Source organism: Peromyscus californicus, unplaced genomic scaffold (genome assembly GCF_007827085.1).
Source record: "Peromyscus californicus insignis strain IS unplaced genomic scaffold, ASM782708v3 Scaffold_6__1_contigs__length_162567912, whole genome shotgun sequence".
NCBI lineage: Eukaryota > Metazoa > Chordata > Mammalia > Rodentia > Cricetidae > Peromyscus > Peromyscus californicus.
The window spans coordinates 17,503,298-17,522,132 of record NW_026294584.1 but is presented as its reverse complement, the minus strand read 5'-3'; the positions used below and the strand labels follow the sequence as shown (position 1 = coordinate 17,522,132).

At 40.6% G+C, this 18,835-nt stretch overlaps 2 protein-coding genes across 9 annotated transcripts in view; one reads left to right on the top strand and one right to left on the bottom strand.

The window, feature by feature from the left end:
* Positions 1-17,721, bottom strand: part of Ankib1 (ankyrin repeat and IBR domain containing 1) — a 120,224-nt gene extending 102,503 nt beyond the window's left edge. For 4 of the 6 annotated variants that reach the window (XM_052719901.1, XM_052719904.1, XM_052719905.1 and 1 more), the window contains exon 1: positions 17,612-17,721. The gene's annotated coding sequence lies outside the window, so the exon portion shown is untranslated. The other 2 variants (XM_052719902.1, XM_052719903.1) reach the window with 2 other exon arrangements.
* Positions 17,722-18,384: 663 nt separating this feature from the next.
* Positions 18,385-18,835, top strand: part of Krit1 (KRIT1 ankyrin repeat containing) — a 37,926-nt gene continuing 37,475 nt past the window's right edge. Inside the window, exon 1 of one of the 3 annotated variants that reach the window (XM_052719909.1) lies at positions 18,385-18,499. The gene's annotated coding sequence lies outside the window, so the exon portion shown is untranslated. Of the gene's footprint in view, positions 18,500-18,579; positions 18,604-18,835 lie in introns of those variants that run through there. The other 2 variants (XM_052719908.1, XM_052719910.1) reach the window with 2 other exon arrangements.

Here is an 18,835-nt window from a genome sequence, read left to right as displayed (position 1 = left end):
GACATTTCTAATTCTGTTATAAATGACTTTTCTCTACACCTCAATGTCCTAACCAGCATGACAGGAAGGACAATATCACACTCCGGGATGCTCAGGACTACAAAGGCAGTGTCACTTTGCCTGCACGTGTGTCTGTGCACCATGTGCACGCCTGGTGCCCCCAGAGCCAGAACAGGGCGTCTGATCCCCTGGGACTGGAGGGACAGATGATTGTGAGCTGCCATGTGGACATGGAGAACTGAACTCAGGTTCCCTAAGAGCACAAAGTACTCTTAACTACTGAGCCATCCTCTCCGTCTCCCAGAGTGCTTATTTTAATGTCTGACACACAGTAGATACTCGGTGATTTTTCTATTATCAGCATTTTCCAGCAATTGTTTGTTAGTTGCTGCTTTCAAAGAAGTTAGTACTTATTCTCTTTAAAAAAAGAAAATGAAACCTTAAAAAAAATCATCACCTCTGTGTTCTATATCAAAATTATGTACAATAGGTAGTCTAGGCTTGCTACTCACTGGGTATCTGGCTGTTAAAGGAACTTCTTCTTCAACTTTATTCATGTTCATTACTTTTCTATAGTTCTTTCCTATGTAATGCACAAAGAAGTACTAACTGAAAGGGACACAGAGCTGGTAAGCAGAAAGCTAGGAGCAGTGAGCAAGAAGTCTGAACTAGAAACAAGCTAAGCAAAGGCTGGAGTTTCGCTTGCCGACCCTTATTAGGCTGGAGTCGAATGTAGCTTCATTCTTATCAGCTTCCCAGAAGTTCATGTGTTCCAAAAAGTGTACAGTAAAATTTCTCAGTATTTACAAAGTATTATGAAAATGAAGTAGGAAGACTTTTAAAGAAGAAAGTAACCTCCCTATAATATACACTGTAGAACTCAAATTAACTTTGCTGTTCGCGTCATATTATGGTAGCATTTGAAATAAAATGGCTACACAAACACAACAGTATTACCAGAGTAATAATTAAAAGACTGATTATATTTAGTCCTTAAATCTTTTCAGTAAGCAGGAAAAGGAGATAATCTAACCTATCCTGGCTCCTTCAGGGCACCTTTTGGACCAACGTAACTTTCATAGTGTGTGAAGGATGTGGTTAGAAAAGGGAGAGATTCAAATGCTGGGAAAAGCAGCAGCTGACTGATGCTCTTTGCCAAATGGGAAAATGGCATGCTGTCCACAAAGAGGAAACTGCAAGCCTGGGATACAAGTGCTGACAGAGACACCCCTCTTTCCATCCCTATTCATACACAATTGTCTCAAAGGATCACAGCCTAGCTCATAAGCAAATTCAGAAACGGAAATTTTTCTAAAGTAGTACTTAGCCTTTGTAAACTGATTTTTCAGATACTCCAATATTGTTTGTTCTATTTTATCTTCCATGTTGACTATTTTTCAAATTCTGAATTTGGAATTAAATATACTGATTAATATTTCAGGCTCTAATGCTATCTGGCGCTATCAGCAAAGAGTTTGATTTTGGTAACTATAGCATTTCTGATGATTCAGCATTGTTTTCATATTTTTTAATATTATATTGTTTTTATTTTTAAAATAAGTGCAGCCCAGCAGTGGTGGCCCACACCTTTAATCCCAGCACTCATTTTATTCATTATTATTTTATGTGTATGGGTGTTTTAGCTACCTGGTGTGTCTGTGCACCACTTACATGCAATTTCCACAGAGAGCAGAAGAATGTCCCAACCTCTAGAACTGGAGTTATGGATGGTTCTGAGCTGCCACTGGGTGCAGGGATCCAACCCAGGGGGTTTCTATGAATGAGCAGCCAGTGCTCTTAACTGCTGAGCAATTTCTCTAGCACCCATCCAACCCTTCAACATCAATAAATCTTACTAGCTCTATTGTGTTCTCCACTGTAAAATATTCTTAAAATTATTACTGTTCTAGGAGAAATCTAGTATTACACTGTATCAGAGTGTAAAACACCTCACTCAAAAGAACCTTTTCTCTTATTCAGTGCTCTGCTCAACGTAAGTGAATTTATTAGGTTGAATTGAGTTGACATTATAATTTCAGCCTGATTTGTCTAAGGACACTGTACTATATTATACGGGAAAAGCTGACACAGCAAATTTGGGACAGCTATCTTTAAGAGGTCAGCCACAAGCCCTGTGCTGGTATCTGGTTTGTTGGATTTCAGAATTTCCAATCATTTCTTCATTACAGTGGTTCAGGGTGCCTAAACTGCTTATTAAAAAACAATGTAATATGGGGTTGGAGAGATGGCTCAGTGGTTAAGAGCACTGGTGGCTCTTCCAGAGGACCTGGGATCAATTCCCAGCACCCATTATGCTAGCTCACAACTGTTTGTAGCTCTAGATTCAGCGGATCTGACACCATCACATAGATAAAACAATGCACAGAAAAAAATCACTTTAAAATGTTATTTTATTAATGTTAAAAAGAAAAAAATGTAGTAAATTGGGGAGATGGTTTAGCAAGCACAGGTACTTGCTGTCAGGCCTGACAACTTCCACATGATAGTGTAAACACTTTAAGAAGTGTAAGATCTGTAAGAAGTGAAGTCAATATAAAATGAGAAACAATCTCTAGGTATCAATATACTTTTAAAGTTGGGTGAGCTTTTGTGTACTTTTTTATATTCATTTACTTGGGTATGTCTGCATGACTAAATGAGTGTGGGCACACATGGAGGTCAGAGGGCAACCCCTGCGGGTCTGTTCTCTCCTTACACCAGGTAGGTCACAAAGACTCAACTCAGGCCATCAGGCTTAGAGGCAAGCACATTTACCGGCTGAGCCATCTTGTTGGCCTTACTTTTAAAGTCTTAAAAACCAGGCTGCTAATAAGCTCTTATGAAATGAAATGCATGACCCTTAGAAGCAGATGATTTTCCAACCTGATATACATACTTTTGCAGGGTCAATATAGACTCTAGGTTGTAAGATTAAAAGAGTTTACGATGGGCAGGTATAATGGCTCAGCAGAAAAGAACACTGGCTGCCAAGTCTAACAAACCAGATTCAATAGCTGAGACCCATATAGTAGAAGGATAGCGGTCTCTTGCAAGTTGTCTTCTGACCTCCACAATATATGCTATGGTGCCCATGCACACACAGAAGCAGATAAGTAAATGTCACTAAAAAAAATTTTTTTAAAAAGAGCTTAAGAAAGCCTGCTGTCACTTGAACTTGAACTTGCTGTTGGAAAAGGCTATGCTAATATTTCTAGAATATGAATTTACAGGTCATAACGGTCCAGTCCTGACTCGAAGCTAAAACCTGCCACTGTTTGACACAGGGTTATCCCAGCCTCAGCATGCACTCTGCTGCACTGAAAACAGGCAGAGGCTCAATGAATGGAACACAGACTCTGAGGCTGTAGCAGATTTAGGACACTCCTCTATGGGCCTTACACCATGAAAAACATCAATGGATGTCAGCTGGATTGCCTAGGTCATATCCAAATGCCACAGGAAAGGGCTGATTCTCTGAGGAAATGATCTGTATTGGGTTGCTGATCAATTAATACAAGACTAACAGCATTCCTAACTTGTCATTCTTGTAAGTTGGGGTGGGAACATAACAAGAAGTATGATACTATGGCTTATAAACACCCTGTCATAAACTATCCTAATGAAAAGGAGTATTTCTCCTTCTATAGAAAAACTTAATTTTAGGTAAAGGAAGAGTTTTAATCTGAGAGGAAGTACCCACAATCTATAGAAAGTATGTTGAACAAACAGTATAGGAATTTAACAGGTACATGATCTAAAAGAACATACAATATGATTGCATTTGCAATATAATTTTAATGTTTAACTCACTGATTTTACAAGATGATATTCATAGTCCTTTATAAAAAAAAAAAAAGGAGCTACAAATATCTTCCTTGATTGTATTCTAATTCATTTTTAAGTACCTAGCAACTGTTAAATTCTTTCTCTGGCAAGAGTAACTCAACTATTCTGAAGAAATTCCCTCTACCACAATTATGGCATGGTTTATAGGACATTTACTGGAGGAGTAGAACAATTCACTGGAGAAATAATAGTTTTCCAAAAACTCATACTGAAACAATTCAATGTCCACATGCAAAAAAAAAAAAAAAAAAAAAAAAAAAAAAAAAAATCCTTAGGGTAGAAGCACAGCTCAGTGGAGAGGTGTCTTGCATAGAAAGGTCACGAACATTGTCCTCTGGCCCACCTTTTCAGGACCTGCTCTTATCTGATGAATAAAACAGAAACACACAAGGGAAACGCCTTCATCTTCTCATAGCCAAGCTTATAAATTACCGTGCACTTGAACTTGTTTCCCTCCTCTCTTCCTGTTTCAATGAAAGTACACCCCCTGCAGAACAAAGACACAGTTCTATATTTACCTGTGGATAGCCTTCCTTTTTCAATTCCTTCATTTGCCTATCTCATCCACTTAGAATCCAGAAATGATGCTGATATGAACATGTTCTATTACTATCTACCTTAAAAAAAAAAATCAAAAAACTCCCTTACAGGATGGCCTTCTCAGTAAATGCTTGGTCAAGTGTATATCTACACTGGAAAAAAAAAAAAAGTGTATTTGAACCCTCCCCAAAAGCTCACACTGGAGTCAAATTCCAGCCATACTGATGAAGTGAACAAACAGTTCTTAAAAGATGAAATACAAAATGGCCAATAATGTGGAAAAACTGTTCAACATCACTAGACATCAGGGAAATATAAAATAAAACAACCCTGAGATGCCATCCCCTCCCTCAGTCAGACTGGCACTCATTAAGAAATGAACAACAGCCGGGCAGTGGTGGCGCACGCCTTTAATCCCAGCACTCGAGAGGCAGAGGCAGGTGGATCTCTGTGAGTTCGAGGCCAGCCTGGTCTCCAAAGCAAATTCTAGGAAAGGCGCAAAGCTACACAGAGAAACCCTGTCTCGAAAAAAACCAAAAAAAAAAAAAAAAAAAAAAGAAATGAACAACAAATGCTGGTGAGGATGCAAACAAAACTGAACTCTTACTTGCTGCTGGTGAGAATGTAAACTAATCCAACCACCACAAAATCAGTATGAAGGCTCCTCAAGACAAAAATTACATATATCATATGACCCAGGTATTTACTCCAAGAATTCCAAGTCAGCATCACAGGGATACTTGTACATTGTTGTATTATTATTCACAATAGGTAAATTATGGAATCAACCTAGCTGTCTGTCAACAGAGGAATGGACAAAGTTGTTATGTATATTTATAATGGAATTTTATCCAACTATGAAGAAGCACACGTGTCATTTGCAGGGAAATGGATGCAATTGGAGATTATTGTGTTAAATTAAATCAGACTCAGATAAATATCATGCTCTCTCTCACTTATAGATTTTTAGGTTATATATAAATACATCAAATCATGTATGTATATATGGCATGGAAAGAGAAGTGAAATTGTTTAGGAGAATGAAGGGACTAATGGGAGGTATGAGGCTGTGTGTGCTGTAGGACAAAGTCAGGTACACTATGTCCTTAGGAAAGCCAACATAATGTATAATCAATATATGCCCCAAAAAGAATAAGCCGTCTACATCCAATTAACCAATCTATGTATATGTGCTCATATTTTGCTGATTATAACAAGAATTATCACCTAGGAACCAATTCATTACATTCTGATGTTTCACCAGGCTTTTATACTAACTTCTAAATACACACACACACACACACACACACACACACACACACACACACACACACATTTGTATTCGAGAAATGAGAGATGTGTTCACTTCAATATTCATGTCTTTATTTCAAAGAGGACGAGAACACTTGGATCAGATCATCACTGATATCTATGTAAAGTAACCAAATAAACATAAAAAGGGCTGGAAGTGACTTATTAGCTAAAAGCATTCACTCCCCAAACATGATAGTCTGGTAACCTGAGTTCAACCCCTGGAATCAATTTAAATGAGGAAGGAGAGAATTCACTCCACAAAGGTGTCCTCTGAACTTTATATGAGCTCCAGGACATGAGTGCCAGCCCTCAACACATATACACATCATATACACATATAAACAATAACAAAAATAATAAAAAGAATTATTTTTGAAACAGGGTCTCACTATGTAGTTCTGGTTGGTCTTGAACTCAAAAATATCCAACTGTCTTTGCCTCCTGAGTGCTGAAATTAAATGCAGGTACCACTACACCCACCTAATAAGTATTTTTAAAGAAAAAAAAAACCCTATAAAAGACTGCAAATTTACACACACACATAAACATAAAAACCTTCAAATAAACAACTGAGCTTTGTTCATCTCAGAAGAAATGAAACTTGTAGAAGTGGTGGCACAGGGCTCTAACCCTGGCACTCAGGAGGCTGAGGCTCAGGACTTCCAGGAGCCTGAAAGCAGAAACAAGTTAAACAGTGAGCTAGGGGAGAGGAGAGGGAAGGGAGAAGGAGAATGCGGAAAGAAGAAGAGGAGGGGGGGGGGGGAGAAGGGGAAGAAGAAAGGAAGAAAGAGAAAGGAAAATAGGAAGAAACAGATGCAAGTTCTATGTTTACTATCGTGGAGTTAAATTTCAGATGGTCATGAAAACGTTAATGAGATGATCACGGTAGATTTCTCTTTGCGGTATATGCACTGTCTCTCATTTAATTCTCACAATCCCACCTGCACTGTATGATAAACTATAAATACTAAACAGGCTCTAGAAGCTTAGTTGTTTTGGAAAGGTTTATGGTAAACTGAGAAAATTCTAGAGAAAAGTCTCATTTAGACTACAAAAGGCTTTCCCATTTAGAGTCTACCATATGTGTAGATGTTTGAATCTTGGTTAGCACCTAGAAGAATTCATCTATATTCCCATACATCTTTATTTGTTGAAACTGAATCTTAAGTGTTAGATACATTTTATTGCTATAGGAACCAAATACAAAGTTTTTCTCAGGTTGACTGTCTGTTACCAAGGCCACAGACCTAAACTATCTCCAATTAGAAACTCTCTAGTATCAGAAAACAAAACTTGAATCCCATGTCTGCTTAGTTTTGGATTTCATTTTATATCCCATACATCTTAATGAAGTAGTGAAGGACCACAGAGGAATATACGGTCTGTAGGATTAACAAAATTATGAAGATTTGAGTCTTAATCCACCGCTGCTACACTATATCCTGAGTAGATGGAGCAAAGTGACCTTAAGCGCTATAGTGACTCTTTCCAATTGAAAAGTTAGGATATAACTCAAAATACAGTCTGACAACAGGGCAAATTACTTGAAAAATCTAAGGCATTGTGGTATTTATATCAAGTACGTACACAAATTTCAAGACTTATTGGCCAAAAGAAACTGAATTAAGGGCAAGACCCCTCTGTAGAACCTAACTGCTCCAAAAGAAGCTAAGGAACACTGGCTATACAGAACTGAAGTCTATGAAAGGCTCAACCACCATGGTCCCCAAACTCTCAATTCAGGTTAAAAAGGTGGAAATCAGTGTTGATTTTTCTTGAAAAACATGAGAAAAAAAAAACTATGACATTGCTGTAACTTCTGATATAAAAGGCACCTGAATGCAAGATGTGTATCTTACTATGCGGGTTAGAAAGCACCACAATCAATGATAGTAATCAATAATGCATATACATCACAGGGGCTGAAAAGATGTTTAATCATTCCCCAAAATAACACATAAAGTTAGGAACTACAACTTATGCAAGGGGTAAATGTTACCCCCTCCCAGAAAGAATCAATAATTTCAAATACAAACGAAAGGCATAAGACAAGGATTTTTGTTTTGTTTTGTTTTGTTTTTTGGTTTTTCGAGACAGGGTTTCTCTGTGTAGCTTTGTGCTACACAGCTCTGTGTGTTCCTGGAATTCACTTTGTAGACCAGGCTGGCCTTGAACTCACAGAGATCCACCTGCCTCTGCCTCCCGAGTGCTGGGATTAAAGGCAACGCACCACCACCCGGCAAGACAATGATTTCTTTAAATGAGAGAAACAGAACAATTAAATATTCAAAGTAAAAATTTAGATGTGATTTTCAGGCTAACTTCTCAGAAGAAAGCTGTATTTTTTTTAGAACTATAAACTCATGGGGGAAAAGTACTTTTGGACCACCTACCACATGCCAGGTTATTCTAGATATGGGGAAATGCCGCAGAAAAAGCAACCGAATCACTGTCCCATAGAGTTTCCACTTTACACATGGTAACACAAAGTGTCATTTCCAAGCTATCAAACTAGGAAAGGGAGAATATTGCAATGCTTAAGAGTAATCAGGGAAGACTTTACCAAGTGACATCTGAGTTTATAAAGAGCTAAAGGAGGGAGTCAGGCACCATCCACAGGTAAAAATACTCCAGACAAAAAGAACAACCGTGGATGTTCAAGTACAGAAAGGGGCCAGACTGGGGTGAGGAGAGGGAGGAAGAAGTCAGAGGCAAAGTCTTAGAAGGTTTCTTTATATTACTTCATTCTCATTCTGGGTGGAAAAGGAAAGCCACTGGAAGCTTTTTGAAAAGGAGGGAATGAACTGTTACATTTAACCTGGCTGGCTGATTGATGGGGTGGGGAAAAAACAAGAAACAGGAGACCATTTCTGAAGTAGCTGTAGTAATCCAAGTGAAAGCAGTGACAGTGAGGAGCACCCTCCAACTCGGGATGCACTCTGGAAGTGAGAGCAGAAGGAGTTTGCCAACAACTCCACAGTGGAGTAAGAGTGGGAACAGAGTAAGAACGACTGCAGCTCTCTGTCATGGCACCTGGAGGGATGGAGTAACGAAGGCGGGAGACTGCAGGCAGCACAGTTGAAACGACAAGTGGGAGAGCTACTTATATGTGAGGTACTTACAGATATCGTGTACAGTATATACAGTGAGGTACTTACAGATATCGTGTACAGTATATACACTGAGATACTTACAGATATCGTGTACAGGATATACAGTGAGGTACTTACAGATATCGTGTACAGTATATACACAAACAAATATTCAGACAGACGCTGAAGTGAAAAGTCTAAACTAAAGATAAGATTTATCAATTTGCAATGTATAGATAGAATTAAATTGCTTTTATAAAATATTATATAAAGTGGCTTACTTCCCTTTATATAGTTTTCCAATTTAAAAAGCTAAGATTTTCTCATAACTGTCTAATGAACTATATTCATTATTTAATTAATACACATGTTAAGTGAGAGCCAGAAAATCAATTATGGAGACAGAAATATAAATAACCCAAGTAAAAGTATTAAAGGGCATGGATAGGGAAAGTATATAAATCATCAAAACAAAGTCAATGTGAGTTTCAGGTTACAAAATAGAACACTGACATCATGGCATGTGCTATATTTAAAAAATGGTCCTTAATGCGTAGCTGATGCTACCTAGATCCAAAAGGGAAACTCACTAAATGGATGGGTCTCTTTAAGTCATATTCTGGCCAGCAGACAAATGACTCTCCCCAATAAATGGACCTGTACTCTGTCCCTTCCACTCCAGCATATCCTGCACATGCTACAACATTAATCCGCCTATGTCCACGTGTAACAGGTAAAGAAACTGCTTGCTGAAAGAACACTGGCTCCTCATTTGGGTCCACAAAGTAACTAAAAAGAATCAGGAGAAAAGTCTGGCATCTCTGTCTTCCTTTTATACCTGTCACTTTCTTTGGGTCAGATTTCTGCTCAGCTCTATGTAGACATATTATTCACTTAAAGACTATCTGTCTAAAAACTGATAATAAACAGTGAATTAGTCCTACATTTATCTAACCAGTTTCATTCCCTTTCAAGGCTGAAAGCACAAAGAGTAATTAAAGTATTTTCCGTATTCTTTATGAAGCCCTGTTCCATCTTAGCCTGCCCTCACTGTCCTAAACCTACAGTCACCTTGGAATGTAGGAACAGTGAAGCCTTACAGACAGACCACCCAAGGATGGAAACCGAGGCTGCTTCTCACTAGCAACAGGAAATACCTGCTCAAATGATAAGGACTTTTCCAGAGTCCCTTACAGAAATGGAACAGAGATATACAAGCCACTAGAGCAGTTTGACCAAGAACACTGCTCTTACAGAGGACCTGAGTTCAGCTCTCAGCACTCACATTGGGCAGGCCACAACCACTTATAACTGGCTCCAGGGGATTTGCTCCTCTTTTCTTGCCTCTGTGGACACTGTACACATGCATAAATTTAAATCATTTTTAAAAATAAAATTGTACATCAGAGTTCTTCATCTAAAGCACAAAACAGAGAAATGAATTGAGAACTTTCTTAAATTCTCCAAGTGGCATTCTAGTAACATAGGGAGAAAGATTTAACTTCACACAGATAACAGAAATCCTATCAGCACCGGGGAACTTGTTAGAAAAGAACATCAGGCCCCCACCTGGATGCCCAGAATCAGAAACTCAAGAACAGGGTCCAGTGTTTTGTGTACTAATAAGCTATCTAGATGACTCTGATACATGGCCAACTTGGAGAATTCTAGCTTAGAGCACTAAGGCTCAGTTTTCTCAAGGAGTCAGATGAAAAAGACTATTGGACTATATAATCCTTGAGCACTGGAACCTTATTTTCTACCTTCTCTTGCCTTATATATCTGATATTTAACACATGGAGTTTTTGAGTCGTTAAGAAAAATCAGATGTTCCCACTTCCTGAGTTGCCCTACTTCTCACCATTATATGATATCAAATTATCAGTCTAAACTTTATTCCCACTTCTTAGTCCTCCACATTATATATAAAGTTGTTTTTCCACTCAGAATTAAATCTGTGGATGCCATGTCAAATCAAGTTGGGGGTAGAAGTTTCATGTGCCAACATTAGTCCCACCCATACCAAGCACACCTCTTTTCAGAAGTAGAGAGAACCTGAGCTGATGGTTTGGTATATTGATTTAAATGATTAGTTAGGAAGAGAAAATCATCTTTATTTTTACAATTGCTTTGGGGAATTAAACATATCATCAAACTACCAATGCCTTACTTCCTTATTGGCAACAGTGCACTCCCTTCTCTGCTTCCTTATTCTGAACATTGACGACGGCAGAGGAAAAGAAGTATCTTACCACTAGTAAATGCTACTCAACTGTCCAATGGCATGGCATACCAGGCCAGCATCTTGTCGTCCACTGTCCTATCAGTTCAATACTAAGTTTCTCAGAAACTAATCTCAGCATGCGAACAATAACTGCCTCATTCATGTAATGTGGCAATTTTCTGGCCAACACTCATCTTCCCGATTATACTCCGTCCCACACAGAGAGTGCCTGCAGAAAATCAAGAGTAGAGCTTTCTGTCCCCAACTGAAAACTATTTTAATTATATTCTAATTGTATTTTACAAGATTTCTGAGGGAGAAGCAACATCAGATAATAAGGGGCCAAGGGGGAAGGCAATATAGAGTACATGGAAAAGAACATGGGTTTGAGAATATTGGACTTAATGGGCTCAAGAATTTTTTAAAAACTTATAAAATTACATTTATTTATGTATGTGTACAAATGCTTTTTGAGGTTATGTAGACTGTCAAAGGACAACTTTCCTTTCACCATATAATTCCTGAGGAATGGCCTTGCGTTGGGAGGCATAATGGCAAACACTATCTAACCAGTCCTGGACTCATGCCTTGATTCAAGCTCTGTTTATAAGACAGGAGCCACCGTAATATTACACTATCTTAACTGTTGATATCCAAGCTATATTATAAGAAACAAAGTCTTTGAGAATAGGCATATATTTATACACACATTCAATATTTAATAAATACAGGAACATATTTTAATATATCAGATGAACTTCTTTCTAGAACCCATACCTAATTATGTTATAACCAGATTAACTTTACCAAACAAAAAACATGATCTTGCCCAGTTCTATTTTAGAATATTATAAAGGCAGCTTGCCCTAAAGAAATTCCCTGCAAAAGCTAGCACTTAAAAGCCGTTTCACTATGAGGACTCTGGATCATAGCTCCCCAACCCTCCACTAAGTTATAGGAGGCCTATCTTGACCTAAAACTGGACTGATGTGTTATCTGCTTTCCTGGTGATGTGTAAATTCCTGGAGAACAGATGCCATATCCCACTCAAGGCTAGCTCCTTTGTCTTCAGGGTGCTAGAGGTTAAACTTAGGGCTCTGCCCCTGAGCCTTGTTCAGTTTTTATAAATACTTATATTTATTATTTGTGTGTGTGTGTGTGTGTGTGTGTGTGAGAGAGAGAGAGAGCGAGAGAGAGAGCACACATGCCACATGTGTGTAGGTGGCCATGGTGGCCAGAAGTGAGTAAATGATTTTTAAAAATTTATTTATTTTTATTTCATGTGCATTGGTGTTTTCCTGCATGTATGTCTATGTGAAGGTGCCTGATCCCCTGAAAATGGTGTTACAGACAGTTCTGAGCTGCCATGTGGATACTGGGAATTGAACCTGGGTCCTCTGGAAGAGCAGCCAGTGCTCTTAACTGCTAAGCCATCTCTCCAGCCCTAGCCTTATTCAGTTTTATACTCACTGTATATTATACTTGCACATAAAATTCTTTAAATTAACATTTACTGTGTACAATGATAAATTTCTGTGTTCTCCAAAATATCAGCTTCCAATTTGATAATATAGTTAATCATGTTCATCTCTGTTTGTAAATAACATAGTGTGTGGGGGCATAGTGTGTGGGGGGACATGAAAACCTTTTAAGCATGGCAACTCAAAAGATTATAGATAAAAACTCCAAGTTCGGGCTGGAGAGATGGCTCAGAGGTTAAGAGCACTGACTGCTCTTCCAGAGGTCCTGAGTTCAATTCCCAGCAACCATATGGTTGCTCACAACCATCTGTAATGAGATCTGGTGCCCTCTTCTGACCTGCAGACATATGTGCAGGCAGAACACTGTATACATAATAAATAAATAAATCTTTAAAAAAACCCAAAAAACTCCAAGTTCCTAATTTAAATGTAAATTTGTGTCACATGAAGCCAAATCTGCATTATTTTCTAAAAGAAGAGAAAAAAATTAACTCAAAAGAACTTGTCATGGGGGTGTAAGAGGGCAGGGCTCTTTTGTCTTGGCTCCATTCGAAAGATTACTAGATATGACACTGTTAAAACACCCAGAGGCAGGGATGATGACAGAAGAAATAGACACTGCTACTCAGCCTGGAATGTCACCTTAAGGCCACAGGTGCTGAGATAGGATGACTAACCAGAAAGACAAATGAGCATGTACTGACAGCACTGTGGAGCCACCGTACTGCCCCAGACAGTCTGCATCTGATTTCTCACTACTTAGGAAACATCCTGTAATTTGTTGTTTGTTTGTTTTGTGAAATTAGGAATGTAACTCAGCCTTGGCTATACAATAAATGTAAGGCCAGTCTGGAAAATGACCCAAACAAAGCAACCAAAAGGGGTATGTGTATGAGCATATTACATGTACAAACCATCCATCCTAACCATGTCCAGTAAAAAGGACTAGGAAGCACTCATACTCCAGCAACAAAGAGCATGAGTTCCCAGTTCTTTGTTATAAATACCTATCATCTTTACAAACCAAAAAGCAAAAGCAGGCTCCTTGTGGAAATGGCTGATTTCAGGGGTAAAGCAAGCAAAGCACAAGATGAATCAGGAACAATTTATTCTGCCAGAAAGGAAATGCAGAGTGAACCAGATAGAAGCATGATAGATGGATGGGCACAGCAGCCAGTTTAAAGATGTTCCCCCTGACTAAACTGGGGACGATTGAAATAGCACAGTAAGTGAATACAGTAACAATTCACATCATCTCACATAAAGTCAAAGCCATTTAATCTCTACTTTTAGTTAATAAAAAGAGAGAAAAGAGAAGCAGCTTTCAATAAAACATCAACTAGTACATGCAGAGAGACAATGGAAATAAACAGTAATTGCTAATCCTCATAAAATTGATTAATTTAGGTAGGTGTCATCAATGACACTAAGGCCAGCAAGTGAAGATTTGACAAGAAATAAGATGATGGCACACTTTTGGAGTTTATTTCCACAATTATATCTTGTTACATTGATTGCTAGTGACATGGTTTGGCACTGTGTGCCTCTGGATGAAATTCACTGAGAAGGACATGGCATCTTTTCCTGATATTCCTGTCAAGAAAGCATCACTTGGCTGGGGGGGCAGGCAGGAGGAAATACTTCATAGTGCTAGGATGAGGGTTATGCTAGAAAATGCAGGCTTATGCTTTACAAAACTGCCAAAGCCATGAAAGATGGGGAAACTGAGGCCAAAGATGTCTGAAAAAATTCACATAGTATGTATTCCTGAAGGGTAGTATGTGGGTTGTGTAACAGGCTTTGTTTTTAGAAAGCAGACGCTAGTATTTCAGGGTAAAGGCACACATGTCTGAAGCTTCTTTCCTCAGAATGTTACAAATGACTGATAAAACTGTATGTGCTGAGCTGGGCGGTGGTGGTGCACACCTTTAATCCCAGCACTTGGGAGGCAGAACCAGGCAGATCTCTGTGAGTCTGAGGCCAGCCTGGTCTACAGAGCGAGAAACCCTGTCTTGAAAAACCAAAACAAACAAACAAAAAAACAAAACTGTATGGGCTGAACATATGTATTTATGCATGAAGACAGAAATGGTAAGCAATTAAAGAAATGTAGCAGAATATTAACAGGGAGAGACATCCGAATGAAGGTATACAATGTATTGTTAGCATCTTATGAATTTGAAATTGGCCCAGCTTCATTGTCAGAGACCAGAAACAGAATGGAAACTTTGGTGAAAGCACGTACACACCTTCCTCTACTATACTGAATGGATGTATTGACAAGGAAGTCAATACTTTCACACCTTTAGTGTAAAAGTCATCTGAAAATGCTTTTTCTTCATGAATTTTAAGCTGACATTTTAAAGCCCAATGATAAAAGAGAATCTTGATTTGTTCATCTTTACAGGCCAAGCATCAGACACATTTATAGTTCTGTCTGTTACACTGTTAAGCAGGAGTTCTATTTCTAGCATCATTCCAATAGAAAAATGTAGTAACTTGAGTGTTATCAAAGGTTTTCACAAGTGGAACAGAAAGACTATAGGTGTCAGGTTTAATTGTGTTCGTGTGTATTGTGTGTGAGAGAGAGAAAAAAAGAGACAGAGAACAGAAAAAGCAGCAAGTACTGTTGTTTTTTTTAAGAATTCAAGAATTATTAATGACATGTTCTATAATCTCAAAAACAGAAGAGCATGTGATTAGTAGTAAAGGACACTGGCCAAAAGAAAAGCAAGCTGTTAACAGATTTTGATTTTTAAAAATGAACAAAATGTTTATGATACAAATGAAGCTTTGGGAGAAAAATGTTAATAATAGAAAACCATGCTTCTAAAAAAGTTAGGGGTCCAAGAAACCAGATTGAACTGTATCAAAATGCTGCTAAGCCATAAATCCTACTCATTGTGTCTGAATGAGTATTTTCATTGCAGAGCCCAAACTCTCCAAGGCCTTTAGATAGAATCACAGTCACACATCTAGATTGGTAAATTCAATGAAAAAGGAATATACCTTTGTAGAGGCAGAATATAAACCCAAACCCTCACACACAGTCCAGTAAAGGTTTAATGAAATGAAGTAATAAAATACGCAGGAAAGTCAAGTATCTAGGGTGGGGAGGGAAGAGGCAGTTTGAAGAAAATAAACTGAAAAGTCCAAAAATCACTGTTCTCCCAGTTAGGTCATTTTGAAAAGGTAAATAAGATACCTAAGCATTTTTAGGATAATGCAGAGAAACTCCTCTGACAATGAGCTGACTCTCAAAATCATTTTTTGACAAATGTGTCCAATTTAAAACTTAGTATGTGAAGGAAACACTTAAAAATTTAGCTTAGATGAATGATGTATGCACCCCCAAAGGGAAAACACTATTCAAAGCACCGAGGAAAGTTTTCACTTCCATTCATGGAGAATCAGAGAAACTTCATTCATACTTCTTCCAGCAACTGTATTTACTTGTATCCAAAAACACCTTTGATCTTTTACCTACAGGTAAGCTGTATAAATATATGCACTTCACTTTCACAATCGAGCACACCCAGGAAAGGAAGAGGAAAGACAATCAACTCTCTCAGAAGTGAGGAGTGCCACAGGAGTATAAAAAAAGTGGCTAACAAGACTCTATCTCCATGGCTCAGCATGCACCTGTTTATAGCCTTAACTTTATAAGATTGCATGCGTTTCAGGACACTTTCATAGCATAAACTCGGGATTCTCAGAGTGAGAGAGGGAACAAATAAATGAAACTATTTTCCCCAAAGATGATAGAAATTAGTGCACTTTTAAACAAGGGTTGTCCTGTGTAGCTGCCCACTCCCTCATGAAAACACTCAGATCTTCTTACTCAGAAGCTGACTGATTTTACAGAAAACAGAAGCCACACCTTCAAAGACGCACTCAAGTCTGCACAGTGTTGGACTTCTGTGCCAAAGAAAGTCCATTTCCAGAAAGATAGTTGGAGCTACATCTTCTGAGCCTGGTTCAAACTAAAGCCTGTGAAGTGTAAAGTTACACAATCAACTGCTAAAAGGTTTTTTAGGGGGAAGGGAAACTAAACATATCTCTTGTTCTTAAGGAAATAATAGTTTTCAAGAAAAAAAAAAATCACCAGTGCTACCATACTACCTTAGAGTAGTTTACAGAATAACAGCAGAGCCTGCAACATACAGAGTACCATTATTTTTAGATTATCATTTGCTTTCTACAATGCCTTGAAAAATAGTAAATGTATGAAGACACATGACAGCTATTGTCCAATCACTGACAGTATTAAAATTATATTTTAATCTAATTTCCGGAAAGTTCTGCAAAAGCAGCCTAAAAAAAACAAACTAAAATTTAATGAGAAAAAGTCTAGTCAAATAGTAATCAAAACAGTAAGAAATTAACAGTATCCAAAGTATACTAACTAAAAATCCAGACCTTTTCACATTCGTTCTTCAGATTTACCAGTAAAGCTTTCCTGGAATGGGTCGTTTCAACACAAGATTTTTTTCACCATGCCATTCTATATGAATGGAGCTTGTGAGAATAAAACCTCTTCTTCAGCTGCTTCATTACAGCTCTACCTCCAATTTCCTCCGACTCAAACATCAATGTAAGAACAGTTCACACAAACAGGGAGAGGAATGAGGGTACAGAGGAGCGTCCATTCTTTTGTTTGGGTGGCAAAACCAACAAACGTAAAGGTTCACCGGTGCCATTTGCACCTATCCCCACCCATGACAGTCCTGAAGAGCACTTTTAACCTATTCGCTCCTCGGTACTTCGGGTTCGCGGAGTCAGTGGAATCCAAGGCTTTCCACATATCTCAACACGGGCTGCGGAGGCAGTGAGCTCCGGGGTTCTACAGAAAATGAAGGAGGGCACGATTCTTTTGAGGACAGAGGGACGAGGCGATGTAGACATGTGTGGAGGAGGATGGGGCGCGCCGCAGAAACCGGGAGGCTTGCAAAATCGTGAGCGCGAGAAACCCGGTGGGGCAGACAGGATGCCGTACCTGTTCGGGGATGGGGACAGAAGGGACGACGGGCACACTCGCAAGAGACAGGGAAGGGCGTGAACCAGGCAGCTTTAGACAGCCTCCGCCAGAGCCGAGCCGCGAAGCAGGGACTTACGGTTACTTCTCCGGGCGGGGACCGGGGTCGCGTGGATCCCGCAGGTCTGCAGGTCTTCCTCCGCCGCGGCCACCTGCCTCTCGTGCCAAGCCAGCGGGTGACCTCGGGGCCACTCCGCGCCCCACCCACCCGCCGCCAGCGGCTGCGGGAGCCCGAGGATGCGCGCTGGAGGCCCGCGGGAAGCGCTGCGCGAGCCCGACGGGCCCGGCGAGCTCACACTGGGCGGGCGCCCCCCATCTTCCCCGGCAGCGCGCCGCCGCTCGCAGGGTAGGGAGGAGGGGGCGGTGGCGCCTGCCTCCGCCGCTCGGTCAAGTCCAGCGCATGGCTCGTGCCGCGTGTGTGCGCGCGCGCGCAGCCGCGGAGGCCGCCCTCCCCTGCCTGGCGTCGCGCTCCGCCGCCGCCAACACCGCGAGCTCACAGCTGCCGGCTCCCCGCACCAGACAGCTGCGGCCGCCTCACCAAGTGGCACGAACCGGCACGGACGGCGGCACCCCGCAGACCGACCCGGAAGCTTTTCCGCCGCCAACCTTATGCAGGCTGGAGGAGGGGGGGGGGCGTAACCCCGGAAGTTGTTTCCCGGCGCCGGTAGCGGCGGGATGGCAAGCTGAGGCCTAGGGAGTCCCAAGTTTGGGCAGCAGCTGCGGGGTGACTGGGGCCGAGGAGAGGGAAGGACTGGAGAGCAGGTGCCCAGAGACCCGAACTCTCGGGGCGGGCGGCTTCTGGTGACGACCAAGGGGCTTCCTGCCACAGGAAGTTGGGTCGGGCTTCTGGGCCGCTTAGAGACGCAGAAGGAATGAGCAAACGGTGAGGGCTCCTCCATCCACCGGTTGCTGCCCCACCCTGTGTCTTGGATGTAGCGGCCCGTGCGAAGATCGGCCGCTCGCTCGGGTGAGTCTTCTCGATTTCCTTCGCGGAAACAAGGAGAGGCACGATCCGGACTCCAGCTAGCGAAAACGGGTGGGACAGCGAACCTCTCCAACGAGGTTCTGCAGGCAAGGAGTGTTACTTCTTCCGAGCAGGGACCGAGAAGCCAGGGTCGTCTTTGGGGTGAGAGCCCTTGGAGCAAAACAGCTTGCATTTTCCCCAGTAATGGAACATTGATGGGTGATGGCAGGGGACACTTCGCAGGCAGACTGTTGTCATTGTCGGGAAAGCGACCCCCAAGCTTATCGCTTGTAGCTCCTTTCTGTCCTTCGTTCATGGTTTTTGCCTTGCTTGCTTTGC